A 25,743-nucleotide genomic window follows, 5' to 3' on the forward strand; every position below is an offset into this window, starting at 1 on the left:
CCCTCCTTAAAAAAAAAAGTACCATCCTTGCATTCCTGAGGAGTAATGGAAATAATCGCTTTATCCAGTGGTGCCACTGCCTAGAGGATTTTGTTTCCACTAAAATGGTCCTCTTTGTCCTTATGAAAAGCGTATTTTGAATAACAACGGTACGAAAAAATTGCAGACTGCCAGAAAGAGACGCACTTGACTCTGTACATCCATTCAAAAGTTCTCTCCCTTTCTCTCTCCCCCCTCCCCCCGGCCAAGTTCTTCTTTTCCTTTCCGACAGCGGAAGGATGAAACCCCGCACAATGGTCACAAGCAAAGGAGTCGTCCCTAGGCCTTAAGACACAACACGTCGCTTTAGCAGGGAACTGCGCTAGAGTGTACGCCAGTCTTAGGGCGCAGAATTATCACGGGCAATATTGCATGGCCCAGAAAAGGGTGGCAAGCTGTTTCCAATGGAAGAGTCGTGCATGAGCCTTGCAAGTCAAGCTGGGACTGAAGATTTCACAGCAAAGGTGCCCATGAACTACCACATTTCCTATCCAGTACTTCTCCGTGTATAGTGGTACCTCGGGTTACAAACGCTTCGGGTTACAAACACCTCTAACCCGGAAGTAATACCTCGGGTTGCGAACTTTGCCCCAGGATGAAAACAGAAATCGTGTGCCAGCGGTGTGGCAGAAGTGGGAGGCCCCATTAGCAAAAGCACGGCTCAGGTTAAGAATGGTTTGGGGTTAAGAACGGAACCTCCGTAACAAATTAAGTTCGTAACCCGAGATACCACTGTATAAGACTAGGGCTTTTTTACTGAAAAATAATGTTTAAAATTGTGAGTCATCTTATACAATGGGTAGTGCCCAGGGGTGACGTGGGATTGGTTGATGCCGGAAGCCAGTGATGTTTGGCAGCGTGTTATTGGTGTCTGCGGTAAGGGGTGGTGTTGATTGGGTGTTGCTGCGGCAACTGGGCGGGCAATCAACTGCTTCTGCCGGTGAGGGGACAAACATTAGGAGGCGCCCCCCCTTTAAAAAAAGCTCAACAACTGTGCAATCCACAGAAAAGCTGAACAACTCTGGGCAATCTCCTTCCCCCATTTTCTTAATTTTTAGTCCCCCAAAACAAGGGGCGTCTTATACATGGGGGTGTGTTATACATGGAAGAGTACGGTAAGTCTAAAGGACATTGACTCATTTAAAGGACCACAGTCTCTAAGCCAAGGATGACAGTGGCTGATGGGAATTGGAGCCCAATAATAATCTAGAAGCCCTAGAGGCGGTGGGTTCGGATTTTATTTCAGGGCTATTTCACCCACACAGGTTGGCCACCTGACGCTGGCAAAAGCTAGGAATGACTCGCCTTGTGTGACAGAACTGCCACCTTGCCCTTGGGTTCGTTTAAGGAACATGTTGTACGTATTTTTGCCATTCAGAGCAACAGATCACCAGCCAAACACAGATTTCCCAGTACCAACAACAACAACAACAAACCCCAGATCATGCCTCGACGGCTGTCTATATCTCCAGACGTATGTTGAGACGCAAACTGCTGTTTCCATTCTGAACCATTGTCAAAGGCCATTTGTATTCCCCGTTTGGGAAGACAAAACAAACAGACCTCCCAGCACTGTGTGCGGGTTCCTTTCAACGTGTGTTTTATCAGAAAAAGCTTCTCTCCCTCCCCAGCCTCTGAGCTTTGCATCTCACGCCTCTCCCCATAGACTTGACTGAAAAGGTCACCTCTTACCTTGGTGCCGGAGACTCTGACATCTGAAAGCAGCCGCCAAATGGATGTTCCCCAGCGGAAGTCATGGATTTCGCCTTCTCATCATCTGTGTGTTGCTGCCAGGCACAATGGACTCAGGGTTTCTGAAGGTCTTGGAAGGACCGGGTCACCAAAGGTGGCCTTTGAACTGCAAAAAAGGAACAGGGACCAAAGAGAGAAGGTTAACATCTGGTCAAGGGAGGGAGGGGGGAAAAAGACCTGTGGAAAGAGCAGACCTGACATTTCAAACAGACAGACGATTCGAAGGACAATGGTCAAGAGTGTACTCCATTGCCAGCAACATCAAAGCCCACATGAATGGTTTTGTCTGGTCAGCTGAACCAGGTGGGGGTAGCTGATGGGTCTCAAACCCTTGGTGAGTTAGAGACTTCCCCCTACATGTGAAGACAGAATCTAGCAGATGAGACTAACAGTGGGTCCAATGGTAAAGAAGGCGGTTTCTGCGCATGTTGTGTAGAGGGAGGTGAGGGGCAGATGGGGCTCATAAACTTGGAAAGGTAGCCCATCTAAGAGAAGGAAAACTCTGATCCTAAACCTCTGCAGCCTTGTGGGGTATCTTTGGGAGAAGCAAAAGGCTAAGGGTAGGCAACCTAAGGTCCGGGGGCCGGATGCGGCCCAATCACCTTCTCAATCCGGCCTGCCGACAGTCTGGGAATCAGCGTGTTTTTACATGAGTAGAATGTGTCCTTTTATTGAAAATGCATCTCTGGGTTATTTGTGGGGCACAGGAATTCATTCATTCCCCCCCACCAAAAAAAAGTCCAGCGCACCACATGGTCTGAGGGACGGTGGACAGCTGAAAAAGGTTGCTGACCCCTGGAGTAAACCCTACACAAATCTGGAGCCAAGTCCCTAAGGAGGTTGGATGGCGCCTTGTATGCCTCCTTCTGGCAACTCCTATAGCCCAGCTGGTGCCAAACGTCTTGCTCTGCTTTCCTTTGGACCGCATCAGTGAGGCCAAGAGGGGGGTCTTGTCACCTGGGCAGCCCAGGATCTCCAGACACACTGCCCAGGCTTGCACCCCCGGAAGGTTACTTCGCTGCTGCTAACACAGTGGTTTGACTTCACCCTAGTAGACACACCCCATTGTCTTTCTAGACCAGTGTTCCCCAAACTTGGGTCTCCAGCTGTTTTTGGACTACAACTCCCATAATCCCTAGCTAGCAGGACCAGTGGCCAAGGGTAATGGGAACTGTAGTCCAAAAACAGCTGGAGAACCAAGTTTGGGGAACGCTTCTCTAGACAGACATAAACCAACAACAACTAGGTATACATGTGTATATTAGGTATACATGTATACAGTGCACATAAGTTAGAGTGCACACTGAAACCCTGACAAAATTTTGTGAGGACTCTTATGAAAAATGTGTGATCTTATGCAGAAGTGTCCACCCCTGGAGTCTACATGTCGATATCATTAGCATTTCCTTTGTTCTGCAATGACAAACTGGGAGGGGGGACCTAGCCCCCTCCTCAAATGCATTTCAAAAGGAAGATATAGCCATTTTGGTATGCAGGTGCCCTTCACATCTGGCATACTCTGCGTGAATTTTGCACTCAGATACCTCCATCTTGGTGTGGCCTTAACCCTCCTGCACATTAGGCAATTTTATTATCTTCAAAATCCATATCTACACATTTCAGATGTATTGGGCAAAAATCCTATTAAGGACAACAAGATTAGAAAAGGCCATTATGATCTAGTGCTGGATGGTTCCACAAAGAGAGCAATATGCAGCCCCCAAGGTGAATGCCAGAGAAGATGGAGAGACCAAAAGGATGGGGGTCAGCACATCAAAGGAGGCAGGTCGGGGGCTGGAGAGACGTTAATGAGTCCGCGAGCAAATATTAACAAAGAGAATGTCGGCTTGAGAACATCTCTTGGGCAGTTGGCAAGGTATCTGGAGGGAGAGTGGCTACAGCATAATCAATCAGATAGATGGGTTCCCCAAGGTTTCATGGGAAAGCGAGAGATGCTCAGGATGAGGTCTGACATCTGTGCTAGAAAGAGAAGAACACATGGCAGCGATTCCTTAGGGAAAACAAGCAGTTCCAATAAACGCCTCCCTTATCTGATGGCTTTTTCTAGACCTTTCTTTGCTTTTTATTTGCCTTGTCCTTGCTTGTCCTCACTGTCCATTCCTCTCTCTTGCCTCCGGTGACTTCTGATTGGCTATGCTGCATGTGATCCTTGATTGGGCTGGACCACCCATGGGGAAGCCCTGAGGGGAAATGGCACTGAAGCCAACTCCTAAATATTTTTGTCCCCTCAAGAGAACTACACCTGGGGGATTGGGGGTCTTGGAGGGAGAGTGTTTTTAGCACCAGATTTAGGGTGGCGCTGTGGGTTAAACCACAGAGCTTAGGACTTGCCATTCAGAAGGTCGCGGTTCAAATCCCTGCGATGGGGTGAGCTCCCATTGCTCGGTCCCTGCTCCTGCCAACCTAGCAGTTCGAAAGCACACCAGTGCAAGTAGATAAATAGGTACTACTTCGGTGGGAAGGTAAATGGCGTTTCCGTGCGCTGCTCTGGTTCGCCAGAAGTGGCTTAGTCATGCTGGCCACATGACCTGGAAGCTGTACGCCGGCTCCCTCGGCCAATAAAGCGAGATGAGCGCCACAACCCCAGAGTTGGCCACGACTGGACCTAATGGTCAGGGGTCCCTTTATCTTTACTTTTTAAGGCAGCTGATGGGCTGCAAAATTGGGAAACTTCATAACTGAGAAGCTTCATTTGGGGGTGCCAATTTTTGGCTTCTCACAGGGTGCCATGTTTTGAAAGATTACCAAAGTACGCCCCTGGTGTTTGAGGTACAGGGGAGGGCTGGAAGAGTGGGAAGTCCAGAGTTCTTCTACGGCTCAGATTTTAACTTGAGCTGGGAAAGCATTCCCAAGGCAAGCTTTGCAAGCCCCCAGAGCCTGTAAGAACGAGCCCAAATTTGGAAAGCTTCACTGGCACCTCTATTAGACATATAAAATCCCTTAAATTGGCAATTAATTGCACGTAACCAACAGATTAGAGCTTAATGGGGCTAATGGGCAGGGAGGGAAAAAATGGAGGGGTCCTGGGATTTTTTGAAAAGCAGGGAGAAGACAAAATGACAGAAGAAACTATAGGGATGCAATAAAAGGCGGACTGCCTCGCCAGAGTGGTGCATGCTCTGGTTATCTCCCGCTTGGACTACTGCAATGCGCTCTACGTGGGGCTACCTTTGAAGGTGACCCGGAAACTACAACTAATCCAGAATGCAGCAGCCAGACTGGTGACTGGGAGCGGCCGCCGAGACCATATAACACCGGTCTTGAAAGACCTACATTGGCTCCCAGTACGTTTCCGAGCACAATTCAAAGTGTTGGTGCTGACCTTTAAAGCCCTAAACGGCCTCGGTCCAGTATACCTGAAGGAGCGTCTCCACCTCCATCGTTCTACCCGGACACTGAGGTCCAGCACCGAGGGCCTTCTGGCGGTTCCCTCACTGCGAGAAGCCAAGTTACAGGGAACCAGGCAGAGGGCCTTCTCGGTAGTGGCGCCCTCCCTGTGGAACGCCCTCCCACCAGATGTCAAAGAGAACAACAACTACCAGACTTTTAGAAGACATCTGAAGGCAGCCCTGTTTAGGGAAGCTTTTAATGTTTGATGTATCATAGTATTTTAATATTCTTTTGGAAGCTGCCCAGAGTGGCTGGGGAAACCCAGCCAGATGGGCGGGGTATAAATAATAAATTATTATTATTATTATTATTATTATTATTATTATTATTATTATTATTATTATAAAAGACTGACAGGTTAGGTTCCTCTCCCCTGAAATAGCATCATCCATAAGGTGGAGGAGAACCTCCAGGCAGTGGTCTTTGGGGTGATGATGGGGGAGGGATGAGGAGCATTCCCCCGTTTTAAACTCTGAAATGTTGGAGGTGGATCAATAACCTTTCATTGCCTGGACTATGCAGAATTAGATAAATAACAGGAAAGATTCGAAACCTGCGGGACCAGAGATTCTTAGAAGACTGGAGTAAATATTTGAACTATTTGAAAAGCAATTGCAATAAACAGATTACGCGAGTAGGACTGCAAGAAGTTCTGTAAGGAGGATTATGTGAAATATTGCAAGGAGGACTATGATGAGAATTATTAGTTAATGATAATTAAAAGTAATAGAGAAATTAAGAAGTGCAGAATAAGTGATAAAGAACGGAAAATCTTCAGAGGTTGATGGAAGTCTAAAATATTGTATAAGATAAGGAGATATGTTAAATCATTGTTTGAAATGTTATGTTAAAAAATTAACAAAAATGTGTGTGTGTGTGTATACCTTTCATTGCCAGGGAGCAGCGGAGTCTTTGCCCCGCTTTACTTTTCTGACCCTAAATGTGGCACTGTGTCCTATTTGACAGAGGGCAGTCCTGTGTTTGAAGGGCTGTTCAGCAGACAGAAATACCATCCAGCTCACCAGATTGGGGAAGACTGTGACCAGGTGAGCTGTGCATCTGCTCTCTCTCAATGGTACAGCAAAGAAAACCCCCTGTGTTGCAAAACAGAGCCCTCTTTCAATTGCAGCAATCCTCAAGTGTACACCTAACTGCATATATCAGAATATGGGTCATGGGTTCAAGCCCCACATGGGGGGAAAGATTCCTGCCTTGGCAAGGGGTTGGACTAGATGAGCCTTGTTGACCCCTTCCCACTCTACAATTCTATGATTCTATGTGTCTATGATTCATACAATTATATGATTCTTTTGTCATTTCTTGGGCCAGTCCATTGGCATCGAACCTGTTTTTAGAAAGATACACAGGGAGTGTGATTTGAGTGTCTGGTCAGGGGTTGGGGATTGTGGATTTCTTAAAGTCTCCCCCCATTCTGTGATGCCTCCATTGCAGTGGACTGGACTAGATGACCCTTTGGCTCCCCTCTGTCTCTACAATGCTTTCTCCCACAATAATCCAAGCACCAGGTGGAGATTTTGCGTGTGAGCCAGACTCAATGCTTTTTTCCTGATGGGATGCAGGGGTACTCATACAGTGGTGCCTCGCAAGACGAAAAGAATCCGTTCTGTGATTCTCTTCGTCTAGCGGTTTTTTCATCTTGCGAAGCAAGCCCATTGACGGATTAGCGGATTAGTGCTATTAGCGCTATTAGCGGCTTTGAGCGGCTTAGCGGATCAGCTGATAAGTGGCTTAGTGGCTTAGAAAAAGGAGGGGGGGAACCTGCAGGAACTCGCAAGACATTTTCGTCTTGCGAAGCAAGCCCATAGGAGATTCGTTTTCCAAAACGGAAAACTCTTTCGTCTAGCGAGTTTTCCGTCTTGCGAGGCATTCGTCTTGCGGGGCACCACTGTACCCCTAAACATTTTGTGAATCTCTATACTTTTGTCCATTTACTGTACAGTGGTACCTCAGGTTAAGAACTTAATTCATTCCGGAGGTCTGTTCTTAACCAGAAACGGTTCTTAACCTGAAGCACCACTTTAGCTAATGGGGCCTCCTGCTGCTGCAGCGCAGCCGGAGCACAATTTCTGTTCTCATCCTGAAGCAAAGTTCTTAACCCGAGGTATTATTTCTGGGTTAGGGGAGTCTGTAACCTGAAGCGCCTGTAACCCGAGGTACCACTGTATTTATTTTCCCCGATTTGAACTATAAAATGGTGATTTTCTTGAGTCAAAATGAGAGTACCCCTAAACATTATTTTTAGAAAAAAGCACTGTCCGGATTAATCTGAAAATGTAGTTCAAAAATGGTGCGGATAGAAGCAGAAGCATTTTGGGGAAGGGGTGCTTTAATGGGGTGATCTTTATCGATGGCTTGCCAGCCCTCGGCTAAAATTCATCTGGTGCACGACAGAGACTTTCTGCATTCATATGGCTTCTCTCTCAGCCCCGCCTGACAATAGCCTCAGCCTCATAAGTCTCGAACGGCGGTTGAGAGATGCGCCCGATAAAGATTTTGCTTCTGGAACGCAATTCCGCTGCAGAGGAGGCAGCCGGGATAGATCGCAGCACATTCATCCATCACCGCAGGAGCCCGTGCGGTAATAACAGATGTTAAAAGCTGCCAAACTTCTTTCTGTCACTAAACTAAAGAGACGTATAATCCCCGAAGCACAAAGGGAGCACATCTGATGAGCACAAAGTAATTTTTACATTCACTTTCCCTGAACTTAACCACACTTTGCTAAAAGGTATCACACTGCCGTCTGAACAATAGCGCCGAACCGGGCAATCAGCGCTGAATGAATAATTTGAAAACCAAAGCGCCGTTTTGGATTGAACCAGTTCCCTGACACATTCCGATCTGACTTTCTTCTTTTCTTTTTGGGTCGCTGCTGCTGCTGCTGTTACTAGCAAAGCATCTGCAATTTTTATCTCTTCCATCCTGACAGCTTATATGAAACACCATTTAAAAACACATACTGATAGCGGACTGTCAGGACTTATATCTCCAGTTCCTAACACTGTCATGTTCCCTCTTCAACATTCTGTGGAAGTCTAGATTGACTCAGGCCTGCTCCTATCTTCAGGAGGGGAAAAGGCTAAAGCAAGGGTCAGCAAACTTTTTCAGCAGGGGGCCGGTTCACCGTCCCTCAGACCTTGTGGGGGGCCGGACTATATTTTGAAAAATAATAATGAATGAATTCCTATGTCCCACAAATAACCCAGAGATGCATTTTAAATAAAAGGACACATTCTACTCATGTAAAAACACGTTGATTCCTGGACTGTCTGCAGGCCAGATTTAGAAGGCAATTGGGCCGGATCCAGCCCACAGGCCTTAGTTTGCCTACCCATGGGCTAAAGAGTCAACCCTACATTGCTACAATGGCCACTCGGATGCTACTAGCCCAGAGATGGAAGGAAGAGGTAACCCCGGCCAGAGAAAAATGGCAAATCAAGTTGACAAAGGTAAAGGTACCCCTGCCCGTACGGGCCAGTCGTGACCGACTCTGGGGTTGCGTGCTCATCTTGCTTAAGAGGCTGGGGGCCAGCGCTGTCCGGAGACACTTCCGGGTCACGTGGCCAGCGTGACGAAGCTGCTCTGGCGAGCCAGCACCAGCGCAGTGCACAGAAACGCCGTTACCTTCCCGCTATAAAGCGGTACCTATTTATCTACTTGCACTTAAGGGTGCCTTCGAACTGCTAGGTGGGCAGGAGCTGGGACCGAACGGCGGGAGCGCACCCCGCCGCGGGGATTCGAACCACCGACCATACGATCGGCAAGTACTAGGCACTGAGGTTTTTTACCCACAGCGCCACCCTTGTCCCTCAAACAAGTTGATGGACTATACCAAAATGGCAAAACTAACTGGGAAGCTCAGGAACCAAGACGACACGAAATTTTAAAAAGAATGGGAAATGTTTATAATGCATATACAAATTCATTGTAAACAGGTCAAAACATCAGCAGGATTTTAAACACACTTGTAATGTAGAGATGCTAGGGACGCGGGTGGCGCTGTGGGTAAAACCACAGTGCCTAGGACTTGCCGATCGTATGGTCAGCGGTTCGAATCTCCGCAGCGGGGTGAGCTCCCGTCTTTCGGTCCCAGCTCCTGCCCACCTAGCAGTTCGAAAGCACCCTTAAAAGTGCAAGTAGATAAATAGGTACCGCTTTATAGCGGGAAGGTAAACGGCGTTCCGTGTGCTGCGCTGGTGCAGGCTTGCCAGAGCAGCGATGTCACACTGGCCACGTGACCCGGAAGTGTCTGTGGACGGCGCCGGCTCCTGGCCTCTAGAGTGAGATGAGCGCACAACCCTAGAGTCTGTCAAGACTGGCCCGTATGGGCAGGGGTACCTTTAATGTAGAGATAATCTAGGATATGCAGTTGAAATAGAATCGACAGGACCCATGGAAGTGTGTGTGTGGGGGGGGGGAAGGTCAGGCAATTCAGAGTACTCTCAATAATTGTTTTTGGAAATGGTTTTGTTGTATGTTTATATTTTGGAAAATCAAATAAAAATTTATTTCAGAAGAAGAAGAAGAAGAGTTTGGATTTGATACCCCACTTTATCACTACCCTAAGGAGTCTCAAAGCGGCCAACATTCTCCTTTCCCTTCCTCCCCCACAGCAAACACTCTGTGAGGTGAGTGGGGCTGAGAGACTTCAGAGAAGTGTGACTAGCCCAAGGTCACCCAGCAGCTGCATGTGGAGGAGCAGAGACAGGAACCCGGTTCCCCGGATTACGAGACTGCCGCTCTTAACCACTACACCACCCTGGCTCTCAGTGAGTCAACCCTATTCAGATCCAGAGTGGAGTCCCTAAGGTGGTTGGATGACACCTTGTAGCCTCCTTCCTGCAACTCCTGCAGCTCAGCTGGTGCCAAATGTATTGCTCTGCTTTCCTTTGGACCACATCAGTGAGGCTGAGAAGGGAGTCCTTGTTGTCTGAGAAGCCCAAGTTCTTCTGGAGGAGAAGAGACTTCTCCAGACAGACAGATGCCAACAACAGTTCTATCATGTCTTGCCCCCAAGGAACTCAAGGTGATGCTCATGGTTCTCCCTCTCTCCATTTTATTCTTACAGCATCCACACTACCTAAGCTTTGGCCTGCAGCCTGACATGCTGCAGTCCCACCACAGGTGGTTCATCTCAGTGGGAACTAGACCAAGGATGAGGAGCCTGTGGACCTCCAGAGGTCACTGGTCTCCAGTTCCCATCAGTCCCTGCATGGCCAGCGATCAGGGGTGATGAGAAGGATCTGGAGGGCCACAAGTTATCCATCTCTGCATAAGACTGTGATCCAAGGCTATGGAACTGCAGGCATGACCTCTCAGTAACAGACAGGCTGGTTTTTCAAAGGCAGCAAGGTAGGTGATCCCAAGTATCCTCTGGCATGAAAAGTCTCCACATTGCTACAGTCACTACACTCTGCTTAGCAATAAATTCAGATGACCACCTTAGGTAATTCAGGTCCCCTTTCCCAGCTTGCAAATAGGGTTTCCACCTGTCCTGTATAATACAGGATTGTCACGTATTTCAGTGTAAAATGCTATGTCCTGTATTTCAGGTCATCCTGCTTTCTCTCTTTCTCTGTCTCTCTCTGCCAAGTTAGGGATCCTCTCCAAATGCAAGGGTTGGAAAGGGTGTGTGAAAGGTCATGCATTTAAGTTCTGGGAAGCCAGGCATGGACAGATTTACAAATTTGTGTGTATGTGTTTGTGCGCACATGTGTGACAAATCCCAGAGGGGCCATTCTGTTAGGCTGCAATAAATTGTACAGTCATACCTCGGGTTACAGATGCTTCAGGTTGCATTTTTTGGGGGTAATGGACCACCAAAACCCAGACGTATGGGGTACTTCCGGGTTTTGGCAGTTGCGCATATGCAGAAGCGCTAAATCGTGCTTTGCGCATGCGCAGAAGCGCCGAATCAGAACCTGTTCATGTGCAGACACGCCACTGCGGATTGTGAATGCTGCGGGCTGCGAATGTGCCTCCCACATGAATCACGTTTGCAACCCGAGCATCCACTGTAATGCGTTGGTTTGAAGTCACTTCAACAACAAATATGAAAAAAAAATCGCTCCCCAACTGCCTTTGTCCTGCCCTGTCCTGTATTTTGCCAGAACAAAGGTGGCAACCCTACTTATAAAGCAGGAATAAACACCGGGATCTGGGAGGCCAGGATTTGAATTCCCACTGAGTGGATTTGGACCGGTCAACATCTCTCAGCCTAACTACTTCACAGGGTTGTTAGGGTAAAATGGAGTGGGAGGGAAGTCTGTATGCCTCCCTGGAGGTTGGGTTGGAGATGGAACATAGATGTTGTAATAATAATAATAATAATAATAATAATAATAATAATAATAATAATAACAGTAAATAAATAAAAATAGTATTGAGATAGGGTTGCCAGACCTCCAAGTGTGACCTGAAGTCTCCAGGTTTGCCTGTCCCCCTGCAGGTGGCAGGTGCAGGGCTTGAAACTCCAGGTGGGAGAGTGTCTTTAATATATGGATGTCAGGGAACTGACATCGGAGGGAGAGGCGAAGGGGAGGCTCCCAGATGATGCTGGCGAAGGACCCAGCAGCAGGGGGAGAAACAGCTCAGTAGAGGGGGAAGCCAATCAGCGCAACACCAGGGATAAAGGGGGGCAGACGGGGGAATTGGAGAGAGGGCTCCAGGACTCTTCACTGGACATCAGTGAGGAGAGCCCAGGTCCTCCGCTACCCACGCCTTCCCTGCGCAGAAGACTCCCGCGCAGTGAGAGGAGGAGGAGACTGGGTGTCAAACAACTTTTATGTTGGAAGATGTTCAAGAAACGCCCACTGACGGATTCTGCCAGTGACTGAGGCAGCCACCATGAGAAGGGGCTGTGCAGTCAGAAAGTTTTAACAAGGCAAATTAACCGAGAAAGGCACCAGTTTACGCACGAGTAAGTCATACCCATTACAATATATTAAGAAAACTTTTTTAAGTTCAATAAAGCAATTAAAAAAGAAAAAAGAAAAGTGTGAATGCAGCTTCCAAGCTTCAGTTCAGCAGTTGCCTGCTGCCAATCACAGCATAGATACTTGTGCTGGGGGCTGCCCTCCACGGCTGCCCTCTCCTAATTAACCCCCATCTCCAGGGCCTGACCTGTGTCATCGCTCGGGGCCACTCTATGACATCATCAAGGGCTGCCCCTAGGTCTCAGGTTTGCGCCCTGAAATCTCAAGGTCTTGGGTGCTCCTGACCTGGTAACCCTACACTGAGCTGCAAATCTTTGAGTTGCACCGCGATATAGGTTGTTAATCTATCACGGGAGAAGTCAAAGGCTTCCAAGTCAGCCTTTCCCACCTCCCTGGCTGCGAAATCTCTCCCTTTCTCCTCCCCACCCCATGTTTCCTGTAACATCAATCTACTTGGTCCAGAAAGACTGGTGCTTTTTTCTTTCAGCTGACAGAGGCACGGCCATGTGGGCTGAGAACTGCTAAAAATTAAAAACCCCTTGTCGCCGTTCTCCCTCTTGAAAAGGAGAGGCATTTATTCAATGCTCTGGAAATAAGCACTGCAAATAAGCGTCTTGGTGAACGACAGTTGGAATAATAGCCAAGCCCTGCACCACCCAGAGAACAGAGGAATGCGCTGGACTCCTGGGAGCACATTTCTATAATAAAGCCTTCTGTTTCTTCTGTCGCCAGCTTACAGTATCTTCCTTAATGTCTCAGCAAAGCTGAGCGGCTCTCCGGCCCCCTGCAGATAGATTAGCTATCATTACGCTTTAAGGGCATTGGAATTACAAACTTGCAAAGCAATAGATTGGTACTTATAAACCACAGCTGGACAGCTTCAGATTAAGCCTTTTTGGGGAGTGGGGGGAGGAATTAAATGTTGAGATTTCTGGATTGCATGCATGTTTTCAAACGCCAGGCTTGTGCTCTACAGCCAGCCCAGGCTGCTTGTACATACTTCAGTCTCTGTTCTCACAAATTGTTGTTATTGTTGTTGTATTATTTATTGACACCCCACCATTTCCCCAGACTGGGACTCAAGACAGCTTACACCAATTGAAACGACGCAGATAAAATACAAAAAGCTAAAAAAAAAAGTATAGCAGACAATTGTTTTAAAAGCAATTAAACTCTAATAGACTTAGAACGCATCTAGTAAAATTCAGATAATGAAAACAGCACAGCACTATTTAAAAGCCATTTCCTTTACAAAAGAAAAAGAAAACCAGTCAGTTCGTAAGCCAGTCTTCAGCTGATGGTAGAGGAACAGCAAGGAGGGAGCTAGCCTGGCAGGACTGAGAGGAGAGCCGCCTTTGAAGATCTCAGAGCCCAGGCAGGTTATATGGGAGGATACAGTCTTTCTCATTAATGTATTGATGATCTAAACTTTGCTGTATTTATTATGTTCTAAGCCAGCTTGAGCATAGTTTGCTGTGGGAATGATTTAAAAACTGTGACATTTGATTGAATGTTAGATATTAGATATAGATTTTGTCCCAACTGTCCTAATATTAATTGCATTTAACCTTTTAGATAGAAAGCATCAGGCTCGGTTTTTGTGTGCCTGCGTTTTGTAACTCTCATGCCATCCTCCTACACTGTGCAAACATTGCATGCCACTTCCAGCCTTATCTCACCCTAGAAAGGCAGGTGATGTTTTGTGAAAGAGGGGTGCGTTGAGTTAGCATCTGCTAGGAAATTTACAGATTGCTCTTTGCTGGAAGAAAACTACATGAAAATGATGTATAGATGGTATATAACACCAGTACAGATAGCAAGAATGTACAAAACTGGTTCAAATATATGTTGGAAATGTAAGGAAGAAGAAGGGACTTTTTATCATATGTGGTGGGATTGTAGTGAAATTTTAAAAATCTGGGAAATGATATACAATGAATTGAAGAAAATGTTTCAATTAACATTTGTAAAAAAGCCTGAAACATTTTTCCAGTTACAGATAGGTAGCCGTGTTGGTCTGCCATAGTCAAAATAAAAAAAAAATCCTTCCAGTAGCACCTTGAGACCAACTAAGTTAGTTCTTGGTATGAGCTTTCGTGTGCATGCACGAAGAATCTGAAGAAGTGTGCATGCACACAAAAGCTCATACCAAGAACTAACTTAGTTGGTCTCTAAGGTGCTACTGGAAGGATTTTTTTTATTTTGAAACATTTTTGTTAGGGATTGTAGGAAAAGACCTGTCAAGGAAATTGAAGAACATATTCATGTATGCGACAACGGCGGCAAGAGTCTTAATAGCACAAGGATGGAAGAACGAAGAAATCCTGACAAAAAAACTGTTGCAAGGGAAATTGATGGACTATGTGGAACTGGCAAAATTGACACACAAACTCTGTGATAAGGACAACTGTGACTTTAAAGAAGAATGAGAACCTTTTACAAAGTACTTAAAGAAACAACGAAATGAACTGGACTCCTTGGCAGGTTTTGAATAAAGAAACACAAATTTATTATTGGTAATATATAGACAGATAATTTAAGGATCTTTACAATTTTATAATATGCAGAGAATAAAATGTGCTGAAAAACCAGAGAGAGGAGCTGAGGGAAGTCCAGGTGGGGGTGGGAGGGTAGGTTTTTCTTGGGGAGGGGGGAGGGAAAATTAGAGGGGGTGATGAGAATGATATGTCTTTGATAAATTGTTATGCTGAAATTCTTAATAAAAATTATTCTTAATAATAAAAAAGAGTTGGCATCTGCTTTAGCTGAGATTCCTGCATTGCAGGGGGTTGGCGCTAGATGAAGCTCAGGACGACTTCCAACTCGACATTTCTATGAAGTGCAGCTTCTGGGTCAAGCGCAAGGGAAGCCCCACATCTTCTAGGTCCCCATGTCAAAGAGGAGGAGGAGTGGGGCTAGGGGGTGGGCCCTTGGCAGATGCCCAACTATGCCAGCATCAACACAGCCCTGCCCATTTGCCTGCCCAGCGGGAAGCGCCAAAGCCACAGAGAGCAGGTGCCAAAGGAAACTCATGGAAAAGCCTTAGCAAAACCGAAGGAGGAGAAGTGAAAAAGAAGAAGAAGGGAAGGCACAGTTAGTTCATTCTTAATTGGGCCTTCATTATGTCAGGCGAAAAGGAGCCGAATCTACAGCTGTTCCTGCTCTTCCCTGTCCGTCAAAGCCAAAGCGAGAGAATATTCTGCGTGGATGAGAGATAAATAGCTGATGGACTTTCTGACATACCGAAGCAGTCAATTAAACGGGACTTTGCTTAGAAAGTAAACTCTCGACAAAGGCTGCTTCCTATCGCCCAGACCTTCATCCATTGCACGAGCAAAACCAGGGAGGTCCTGGCAGCATCCCTTTTTCTATAATAAAGATCACTACTGGAAGCCCTCTAATATTTATTATTTATTACATTTATTTGCCACTTCCTCCCCATGGGAACTCAAAGCATCTTTCACAAAACCCAATAAAAGTTGTTTGTTTGTTTTAAAAAAGAACATGACTCCCAGTCAAATGATATGCTTGTCCAGATTTTGCAATGCACCTAAAATGTGCATTTTAATGTTTTGAAAAATGCAAGTTTGGGGGAATGGCATACAATAATGCATACAGTTTAAATGCAAAATTTTCATGCATCTTTTTTTTTTAATGGGACAGAGTTTTTTGACTGAGTGCCAGCCAAAATAAAACGGGGTGGGCTTTGGTTGATGTGCCCATCCCTACCCTCACGCTGGAAGGTTTGTGGGCAAAAGAGAAAAAGCCTGACTGTTAGCTATGGAGGAGAAGAGGGAGGGAGGATAAGGCATGAAGCCAAGCCCAGCCTTCTTCAAACTGGCTCCTTCCCAATGCTAATCTCCCATCACATTCCAGCGTTTTGTCACAATGCGAGAAGGAACAAACGGGGCCCTTCTTCCTTCCCTTCTGATCTCACATTCAGAGTCGAGGTTTGCTGGTACCGGACTCAAAGGCGAAGCGGAAATCACTGCACAGTGACACATCTGTGCCGTTCCACTGTCCATTCTCTTTTCCTTCTCAAAGAGCTGCTGTGTGCATTAAGCAAACAGCTCTGCCTGAATCTCCGGTAGAGGAGAGGAACACTTGGGGGTGGGGGGTATGGGGGGGTCAAGAGCAAAAGGGCAAGAGGGAGGTGGGGAAGACGATCTCAGGTTTGCTGAGTCCAATACTTTGACGAGGGTGCTCTTCAAAAGAAAGTAAGGACAGGGCAAATGTACACCGGCCACATTTTGGGGGGCGATTATCTGTATCACCAGGGCAAAGCATCAATCGTCAGAACCACAGGGGATCAGATCAAAAGTCCGCGTAGCTCAGCGGTGTGCTTTGGTCTGGCCAGAATTATGCTTCCAGGGAAACCCAGAGCCAGGGCAAAAACAATAGCAGCATCCTTCCATTTTTAGCCTCCACCCACTGTCCTAATTAAGACAATGGACCAAAAAGCTATAAAACATTAAAGTAAATAATAAATACGCTTTTGCATGGACCCTAATCTCCGAGTGGCGAGAGACTCCAGAGTTGCTTGTGCTTTTCCAAGGTTCGGAAATGGAGACTGCGGCGTCTTTAGGATTTATGCTTTTATTTACACACATGCACAACCTGAGCATAGGGTGGAGGCGCTCACAACAGCAGATCTTGTTCCCCCATAAGGTTTCCAGGCAAGCTCCAGGTCAAAGTTTAGGGCCCAGCACAAAGCAAATGTTTCTCTGTGTCTCCCCAGCTCCCAATATCAACCCAAACTCACATGCCCCATTCTCTCATGCACAGACCCCCTTGGCCTATTGTTCTCCATCCTAGGTTGATGGGTGAGGTGGGAAAAGGCTCACGCATTTGTCTCTATGGCAACAGAGCAACCTCTTTGGACATGGCAAATGGTGACACTTCACTGGCCAGCCAAAGCCATTCCCTTAACAAAGGAACTGTTATGGCTTGTACCGCAGCCTCTTCTGCTAGATTCTAAGTAGGCCTGGAAGGGGCCCAGGATATTATCCAGACTCATCCCCCTCTCCCTAAAACTCATATCACTACAGCGAAAAAATCAGGGTAAGAAAACACAGGACTCAGCTACATTAGTCAAGAAACAGCGTTTTGAATGCGTTATAAACATGCAGCACCAGTTGGCACCAGAGAGCAAAAAAACATTTCTAAGAGATTTTCCATAGTGGGGTTTTTTTTGTTTTTTGTTATAACAATTTAATTTCTGACTTATTTATAGCATTTTTTCCCTTGTGTGTAGATCCACCCACAGAGAACAGGACCCATTTAAAACATCAACCGCCAGAAGTTAGGAGGCCTGGGCAGAGGTTCTGGGTTCAATTCCTGGCATCTCTAGGGAAGAGACCTCTGCCTCAAACCCAAAGTGCCACTGCCAGTCAGTGTAGACATTGGTCAGCTAGATAGACCAAAGACCTGACTCTTTCTATGTTCTCAGCTGCCCTTCTATAAAGCAGAAGAGCTACTGGTGGATTTCTCCAGGAGGCGAGTTCTACATGCTAGGCGCCATCACAGAGAAGGCCTCACTGGCCAAACACCTCCCCCCCAAAAAAACCCCCACAGTGGGGTGCAGGGAAAGTTCTCTGGTGCTGATTTCAACACTCAGGGAGATTGATTCATACAAGAGAAAGCGGTGCTCAAATTGATGACTCCTATACCACATAAGGTGTTTTATTCACTCATCCATTCATCCATTTATCAGCTGCCCAACTGCAACAGCTCTCTGAGTGACGTACAAATAAAAATAGATTAAAAAATGTAATTACAATCCAACAAGACAACCGTGAAAGCAGCAAATCAAACTCTGCAAACAAAACCATTCTGAGGCAGGAGATCTAGCGAGTAAGATATTTCATGGAAACAATCAAAATAAAAGAATTCATTCCAGTAGCACCTTAGAGACCAACTAAGTTAGTTATTGGTATGAGCTTTCGTGTGCACGCATCTGAAGAAGTGTGCATGCACACGAAAGCTCATACCAATAACTAACTTAGTTGGTCTCTAAGGTGCTACTGGAAGGAATTTTTTTAATTTTGTTTCGACTATGCAGACCAACACAGCTACCTCCCTGTAAATGGAAACAATCAGTTCGGTTCATACGGCAGGCCAAAGGGATAACCGATCATGGAGTTAGAACAAAATTATGCGTGGCTTGGAGAAAGTGGGTAGAGAAATGTTTTTCTCCTTCTTTCATAAAACTAGACACTCATGGACACCCAATGAGGCTAATAATAATAATAATAATAATAATAATTTCTTATTTATACCCTGCCCATCTGGCTGGGTTTCCCCAGCCACTCTGGGCAGCTTCCAACAAAAGATTAAAAATACATTAAGACACCAGTCATTAAAAACTTCCCTAAACAGAGCTGCCTTCAGATGTCTTCTAAACGTGAGATAGTTGTTTCTTTCTTTGACGTCTGACGGGAGGGCGTTCCACAGGGTGGGCGCCATTACTGAGAAGGCCCTCTGCCTGGTTCCTTGAAACTTCACTTCTCACAGTGAGGAAACCACCAGAAGGCCCTTGGAGCTGGACCTCAGTGTCTAGGCTGAATGATGGGGGTGGAGACGTTTAGGTCTACTGGGTTGAGGCCATTTAGGGCATGGGAAGGCAAACTAAGGCCCGGGGGCCAGATCTGACCCAATTGCCATGGACAGTCTGGGAATCAGTGTGTTTTTACATGAGTAGAATGCGCCTTTTTATTTAAAATACATCTCTGGGTTATTTGTGGGGCATAGGAATTCGTTCATTTTGCCCCCCCCCCCAATATAGTCTGAGTGCTCACTGGAAGGACAGATCCTGAAGCTGAGGCTCCAATACTTTGGCCACCTCACAAGAAGATAAGACTTCCTGGAAAAGACCCTGATGTTGGGAAAGATGGAGGGCACAAGGAGAAGGGGACGACAGAGGACGAGATGGTTGGACAGTGTTCTCAAGGCTACGAACATGAGTTTGACCAAACTGCGGGAGGCAGTGGAAGACAGGAGTGCCTGGCGTGCTCTGGTCCACGGGGTCACGAAGAGTCGGACACGACTGAACAACTAAACATCAACAACAATAAATGTTCACTTCTTTCCTCACCAGAAAGTACACCTACTGCCATTTTGGGGCAGGACGCAAGGCACAGGAAGAAATTATAAGGCTCTTGAACAACCTCTGTCACCTTGGCCCCCATCCAGATGTTTTTGGGTGACAACACCCATCCGGCCCAAACATCTGGTGGGCGCCGGGTTGGCGAAGGCTGCCATATGAAGTCCTTTTGACATATGGAAGCTGGTTAAATGCTGCAATGTGTGATTAGCAGATCAGCTTGAAGGGTGGTAGAAGAGGGAGATAGGTTGTAATTTATAAATAGTTTCTGAAAGAGAAATCCTCTTTGCAGAGTTCCCGGCACCCATGTTTGGATCACAAAAGAGCTGCTGCCAAAGCCTCCTGCTGGTAAAATCACTTGAAGAATCCTGAGATAAGGAGAAGGTTTCTCTTTTTCTTTTCTTCCCCCCAGAGGGCTGACTAACTATTGTGTAAAAACTATGCAAAGAAAAAGGAAAGGGAGAAATAATAATAACGCCACGTTGTTCACAAAGACCTCTCTGCCTCTTTAGTGAATTTGTTCATCTAACACGGGAGCTGGAAGGCAAGAGATTGATTGACCACATTCCTATGGCACCCCACGAGGCTCAAATTTATGCAAAAGGCCTGTTTCTCCAAAGAACAACCAGTTCTTCCTTGTCCTTTTCCTTCATTAAGACCCAAGCCAGCTAGAGGTCCAGAACCTCTGCTGAATTAGGGAAGGGACATAGATCAGTGGTTAGATGATTAAGTTGCATACAGAAGATCCTGGGTTCAATCTCAAGCATCGCCATGTAGGCCAGAGAGAGACCTCAGTCTGAAACCATCGATTGCCACAACCAGCATAGACAGCACTCAAGTCAATGGACCAATGGTTTAACAGCAGGGACAAATGCCAAGTTCTGCACATAGGCAGGAAGAATCAGGTGCACAAATATAGGATGGGGAAAACCTAGCTTGAAAACCAAAAGGATCTAGGCGTCTTAGTAGACCGCCAGCTTAACTTGAGTTAACAGTGTGACCCAGCAGCAAAAAAAGACAGATGCAATTCTAGGCTGCATCAACAGAAGTTTAGTTCTGGTCTGCCTAGGTCAGACCCCACCTGAAGTCCTATGTCCTGTTCAGCTTGTCCATATCCTTCTTAAGAGGAGGGCAACCAAGATGATCAAGGGCCTGGAAACCAAGCCTTATGAGGAACGGTTGAGAGATTTGGATAAATTTAGCTTGGAGAAGAGGAGACTGAGACGTGATATGGGAACCAACTTCAAGTACCTGAAGGGCTGTCCCATGGAAGATGGAGCAAACTCCTCTTCTGCTGCTCCAGAGGGTAGGAGCCTGTCAAGGAACTGCCATCAGAGGCACGGGAGAAGGAGAGGGTCTCTGATTCTGCAGGGGAAGGTCCTAGCGCTAGGGGGAGACTCAGCTGGGAAAGAGGGGAAGAGAATGAGTGTAACACCAGGGATCCAGGAGAGCAACGGGACAGGGAGGTGCAGGGGCTTCAGGACTCTTCATTGGAAGTTAGCGAGGAGAGCCCAAGCACCCCACTGCCCACGCCCACCCTGCGCAGGAGACTCCCGCGCAGTGAGAGGCGGAAACGATTGGGCGTCAAACAACTCTTATGTTGGCAACGCTTTAAGAAACACCCACAGACAGATTCTACGAGTGACTAAGGGCAGCCACGCTGAGATGGGCTGTGCAGTCCGGAGGGTTTAACCAGGCAATCCGATGCTCAAACGGGGCAGGATTACGCATGAGTAACTCCCAACCACTACAGAGCCTAACCAATGGATTCAAAGGGCAGGAACGGAGATTCCTGCTAAACATTAGAAATAACTTTCTGGTGGTAAGCCAGGCATTGCAAACACAGCTCTGTCCCGAAGAGCTTGCCACCATTTCCCAGCCTTACAGCAGCTGCCACATGCGCCTAAGGGTAGACTACTACTGAACATGGAGTCTTTGTATAGCCATCACGACTAGCGGCCATTGATACTCCTCCTCCTCTACTATTTAATGGCATTGACCAACCCCTGGTTAAATCCCTCTAGGTTAGTGGTACCCTCCCTTGCCACCACATACTGTGTCTGCAAGTTCCATAGAGACGCTCATTTTTAGGGGAGGACTTCCTGGAATTAGTTGCAGTCAGGGCTGAGATTCAAAAGGAGAGAGTGAGAGGGGAAGAAGAAGGAGCTGGCAGCAGATAGGTGTTATGGCCAGCAGTTTTAAAAGAGGATTGTACAAATGCGAGGAGGAAAATTACCCCTCTCCAATTCCAGTAGTGTTAATGAGAATTCTCCTCTACAATAAGAAATATATAACTTTGTGCTGATGAATCTCTGGGCTTCTTGAGTTGAGGCTGCCCTTGAGATCTAGCAATCCAGCAGAACATCGGGTGAAACTGATGGGTTTCGACCCAGAAAAAGTCATCAAGCAAAAAAGTGGGATGGGCCAGAGAAACAAATTGGTTTCAGGATAGAACAGGAAGGATCAAAGGGGACCATAAGATATGCAAGTAATATCTCTCTTGGACTGTGGCTATAATTTGACAAAAAAATCCTCAGTCTATAAAACTTAATATAGCTCCTATTATATTCCTTCCAGATTACGAACCTCGATACCACTGACTCATAAGCGGTGAAGATGCCATCGCGTTGCAATCGAGCCTCAAACATGTAATTTGGTTCAGCGCTAGAAGCACAGACCAATTGGCAGAAAATAGTTGGTGTGTTACCAAAAGTATGATTGGAATCGAAAGCACAGAGGTCTCCCAACGAGACATGAAAGCTTAAAAGGAGGCCACACGGAGGAAGCAGGGGGTGGAAATGGGGTCACCCTGTTTTCTGGTCCAAGTCGCTTTTGCATGTGGTCACCCATAAACCCACTTTGTCCTTCTCCCTTCCTCCTTTACTAAATCTGCACAGAAATCCATGGTTGAAAATTTGCTTTTCTCGCACAACCTGTGTTTCTAAATGCTTTTTTGAGCTGAGAAATGCATTGAAGAAGTGCAAAATCCAATGGATAGCTGCCTTCTGATCCACTCATTAGTCTGTGAAGGGCAGCTCACAACAAAATTAGTGAAAACTGAGTTCTTCCAGGATTCTTTAATGGAAAAGCAAGTGTGGGAGCTTAAGACCCGACAGTTGAGTGAGCGCTAACAGTCCTGCAGTCTTAGCTGTTGGTGGAGACGGAACCTGGAATAATTTTCATTGAAACATCTGCTCTATAGCCATTTCCCATTGACCTTGAATTTATCAGATATGCGTGAGCTGTAGAGGTGTGGCGCTCAGCACCTCTCTTAGTGGGCTGCTGCCAAAATGAATATTATTTATTTATCAATCAATTTCATACAATTTATATGCTGCTTGTGGTTTTTTTAAAAAAACAACAACCCTGAAGCGGTTGACTAAAAGAGCAGAACAATAAAATTAGTGCTAAAAGCAAATTGCACAACTATTTAAAACATCCCTAAAATTAAAACCAGCAGGCAACTAAAAACACACACATCAGCATCCTAGATATCTGGGTAAAAGGTAAAGGTAAAGGGACCCCTGACCATTAGGTCCATTTGTGGCCGACTCTGGGGTTGCAGCGCTCATCTCGCTTTATTGGCCGAGGGAGCCGGTGTACAGCTTCCGGGTCACGTGGCCAGCATGACTAATCCGCTTCTGGCGAACCAGAGCAGCACACGGAAACGCCGTTTACCTTCCTACCGGAGTGGTACCTATTTATCTACTTGTACTTTGACGTGCTTTCGAACTGCTAGGTTGGCAGGAGCAGGGACCGAGCAATGGGAGCTCATCCCGTCACGGGGATTCGAACTGCCAACCTTCTGATCGGCAAGCCCTAGGCTCTGTGGTTTAACCCACAGCGCCACCCGCGTCCCGTTAGATATCTGGGTGGGCTTGTCTAAACTATTTATTTTTTTTAGCAGGCTTGGGGGGAAAGGGCTGTGAAGGTGCCTGCCTAATGTCAACAGGCAGGGAGTTCGAAGGTGTAGCTGCTACCATGCTAGCAGATGGATCTCCTACCAATGTGGAGTGGGTGTTATGTGGCATTGCTGGAGGTATTTGGAAGCATGCAAGTGGAACATGTATCTGCATGCTTGGCACATTGTTCGGGGTTGTTCAAATCCACAATTTAAATTCCTACAGTCTTCCCTAAGTACCCCATCCCCATTTTAACCTGTATAGAACACATTCATCTTTATGGGTGTGTAGGTCTCATTATTTTATTTATCACGGTGGCCTTTGACTATGGGGGGAATGCCAGTTTAAAGGCAAACGCTACAGACTTCTTAACCCTTACAGCTCATCTCCTCTACTGCTGTCAGGTATCTAGAAGTGGCTGTGTTTCCTTCGGTGTGAAACTTGTGAAAATGCTGCTCATGAACGAGGTCAAACACATCTTTGGAGACATGTACACCATACAGAAATATACACTAGAGAGATGGAGTTCCATATACACACAACAGCAGACCCAGATTTTGCTACTAGGGGCTGCTCAAAGCATCCCTCTGGCTGTTAAGACTGAAGCAGGAGAAGAAATGCGGTGGAGAGGACAGGTTACTGACACGGTACCCTCCTGGAATTAATACAGACTCCGACAGTTTATATACTACTTATAGGGTTGCCATGTGCCCTCTTTTTCCAGGACATGTCCTCTTTTTCTTTTCTTTTCTTGAAGTTTCTTATTAACAATTTCAACATAACAAAATATCAAAACATATTCATTATTTTCCCCCTTTTCCCCCCACCTCGCCATCAAACCTCCCTCCCCCCCGAGACTTCCCTCAGCTCCTCTCTCTGATTTCTCAACACATATTATTCTCTGCATACTGTAAAATTGTATAAATCCTTATATTATCAGTCTACTATATTAACAATCAATAAATTTGTGTAGGTTTATTCTAAACCTGCCAAGGAGTCCAATTCATTTTGTTGTCTTTTAGGACATGTTCTCTTTTTCAAGGGTAAAATTTGAGAAAAATTCCATTTACTATTTGCTTTGAATGGTCGTCATAGCGCTCTCTTTTTTGCTCTTCAAAATATGGCAACCTTAACACCATGGTTTCCAAGTGATGTATGATAAGAAAAAAGCAGTTAGAACTAACCAAATTAACCATGGAAATCTGAAAAGCTTACTTAAAATTCCCAGTGAAATAAGAGAAGAAGAAGAAGAAGGTATTGACCAAGCATCAGACGTTCAACAGAGAGGAGCACGTCTAAACTCTGCCAGGAGGGAATTCACAGAATCACAGAATTGTAGAGTTGGAAGGGTCCCTGAGAGCTATCTAGTTCAAAACCCTGCAATTCAGGAACCACAACTAAAGCATCCGCAACAGGTAGCCATCCAACCTCTGCTTAAAAATCTCCAAGAATTCCAGGCTAAATATACCCAACTCCCTCAACCATTCCTCATAAGGCTTGGTTTCCAGACCCTTGATCAACTTGGATCAAGAATGAGCTCACAGTAGCATGGATATGAGCTGGGCATCTGAGCCATGGCTTATCAGGAAGAGTGTCTCCACCCAAGACCTCCCATTGTCGGGCAGTGATGTCAAGAACAGAGCCGTCTTTCCCATTGGTGTTAGTGGTTCATTGCACCAGGGCGCTGGCCTCTCGGGGGTGCCCTAGCGAGTGGGGGAGCTGTGTGGCTTTGCCGGCAGCCTCCCCTTTCCCTGCACGCCTGCCAGCTGCACCCCACCAACTATATGGCGGGTGGGAGTGCAGCTTCCTTCCCAAGCCCTGCTCCCGGTCATTGTCCTCCTCCTGCTTCCTGGCAAAAGGCAGCGCACAGCCTTCCTGGGCTACCTTCTCGGGCGCCCTGATGCTGGACAGCATGTCCGCCAGCACATTTTCCTACTTGATCGCTGCCGCCACACCGGGGATCGGGGCAGTGAGGGAGGCAGAAGACATTTTCCACCGCCCTCTCCCTTGTTTTAGAGTTGCCGGGGTGGGGCACCAGAGGGATCTTTGCACCATGGCACCAGATATGCTTAAGACGGCCCTGGTCAAGAATCAGGCATGTATCTTGGATCCAAGTTGTTAAGGGCTTTGTAAATTGATGCAAAACCTTGAACCTGGCCTGGTAGCAAATGGGTAGCCAGTGCATGGTTGGACTCCAACTCCCATCAGCCCCAGCCAGCTTAGCCAATGGTGAGGGAAGGTGAAAGCTGTAGTCAGGGCACGACAGTCTTCCCATGGTGTGCCTACTGTGCTGTGATTCCATCAGTGATGGAATCATTGAAGCAATGGTTCTTCAACATCCACTTTGTTGGACTGGTCATGTTGTGCGGATGCCTGATGATCGCCTTCCAAAGCAACTACTCTATTCTGAACTTAAAAATGGAAAGCATAATGCTGGTGGTCAACAAAAGAGGTTTAAAGACTGTCTCAAGGCAAATATTAAAAAATGTAGTATAAACACCAACAATTGGGAAACACTGGCCTGCAAGCGCTCCAATTGGAGAACAGCCTTTACCAAAGGTGTTGTGGACTTTGAAGACTC

The 25,743-nt window shown here is 46.5% G+C and overlaps 2 protein-coding genes across 6 annotated transcripts in view; one reads left to right on the plus strand and one right to left on the minus strand.

Moving 5' to 3' along the window:
* The window catches only part of ELFN1 (extracellular leucine rich repeat and fibronectin type III domain containing 1), a 248,652-nt gene that overhangs the window by 99,243 nt on the left and 123,666 nt on the right, over positions 1 to 25,743 (minus strand). For all 5 annotated transcript variants that reach the window (XM_083474721.1, XM_083474723.1, XM_083474725.1 and 2 more), the window contains one exon: positions 1,732 to 1,897. The gene's annotated coding sequence lies outside the window, so the exon portion shown is untranslated. The remainder of the gene's footprint in view (positions 1 to 1,731; positions 1,898 to 25,743) is intronic.
* Positions 1 to 25,743, plus strand: part of PSMG3 (proteasome assembly chaperone 3) — a 340,750-nt gene that overhangs the window by 54,931 nt on the left and 260,076 nt on the right. The window lies entirely within an intron of this gene.

Source organism: Podarcis liolepis (assembly GCF_965112155.1).
Source record: "Podarcis liolepis genome assembly, chromosome: 14".
Lineage (NCBI taxonomy): Eukaryota > Metazoa > Chordata > Lepidosauria > Squamata > Lacertidae > Podarcis > Podarcis liolepis.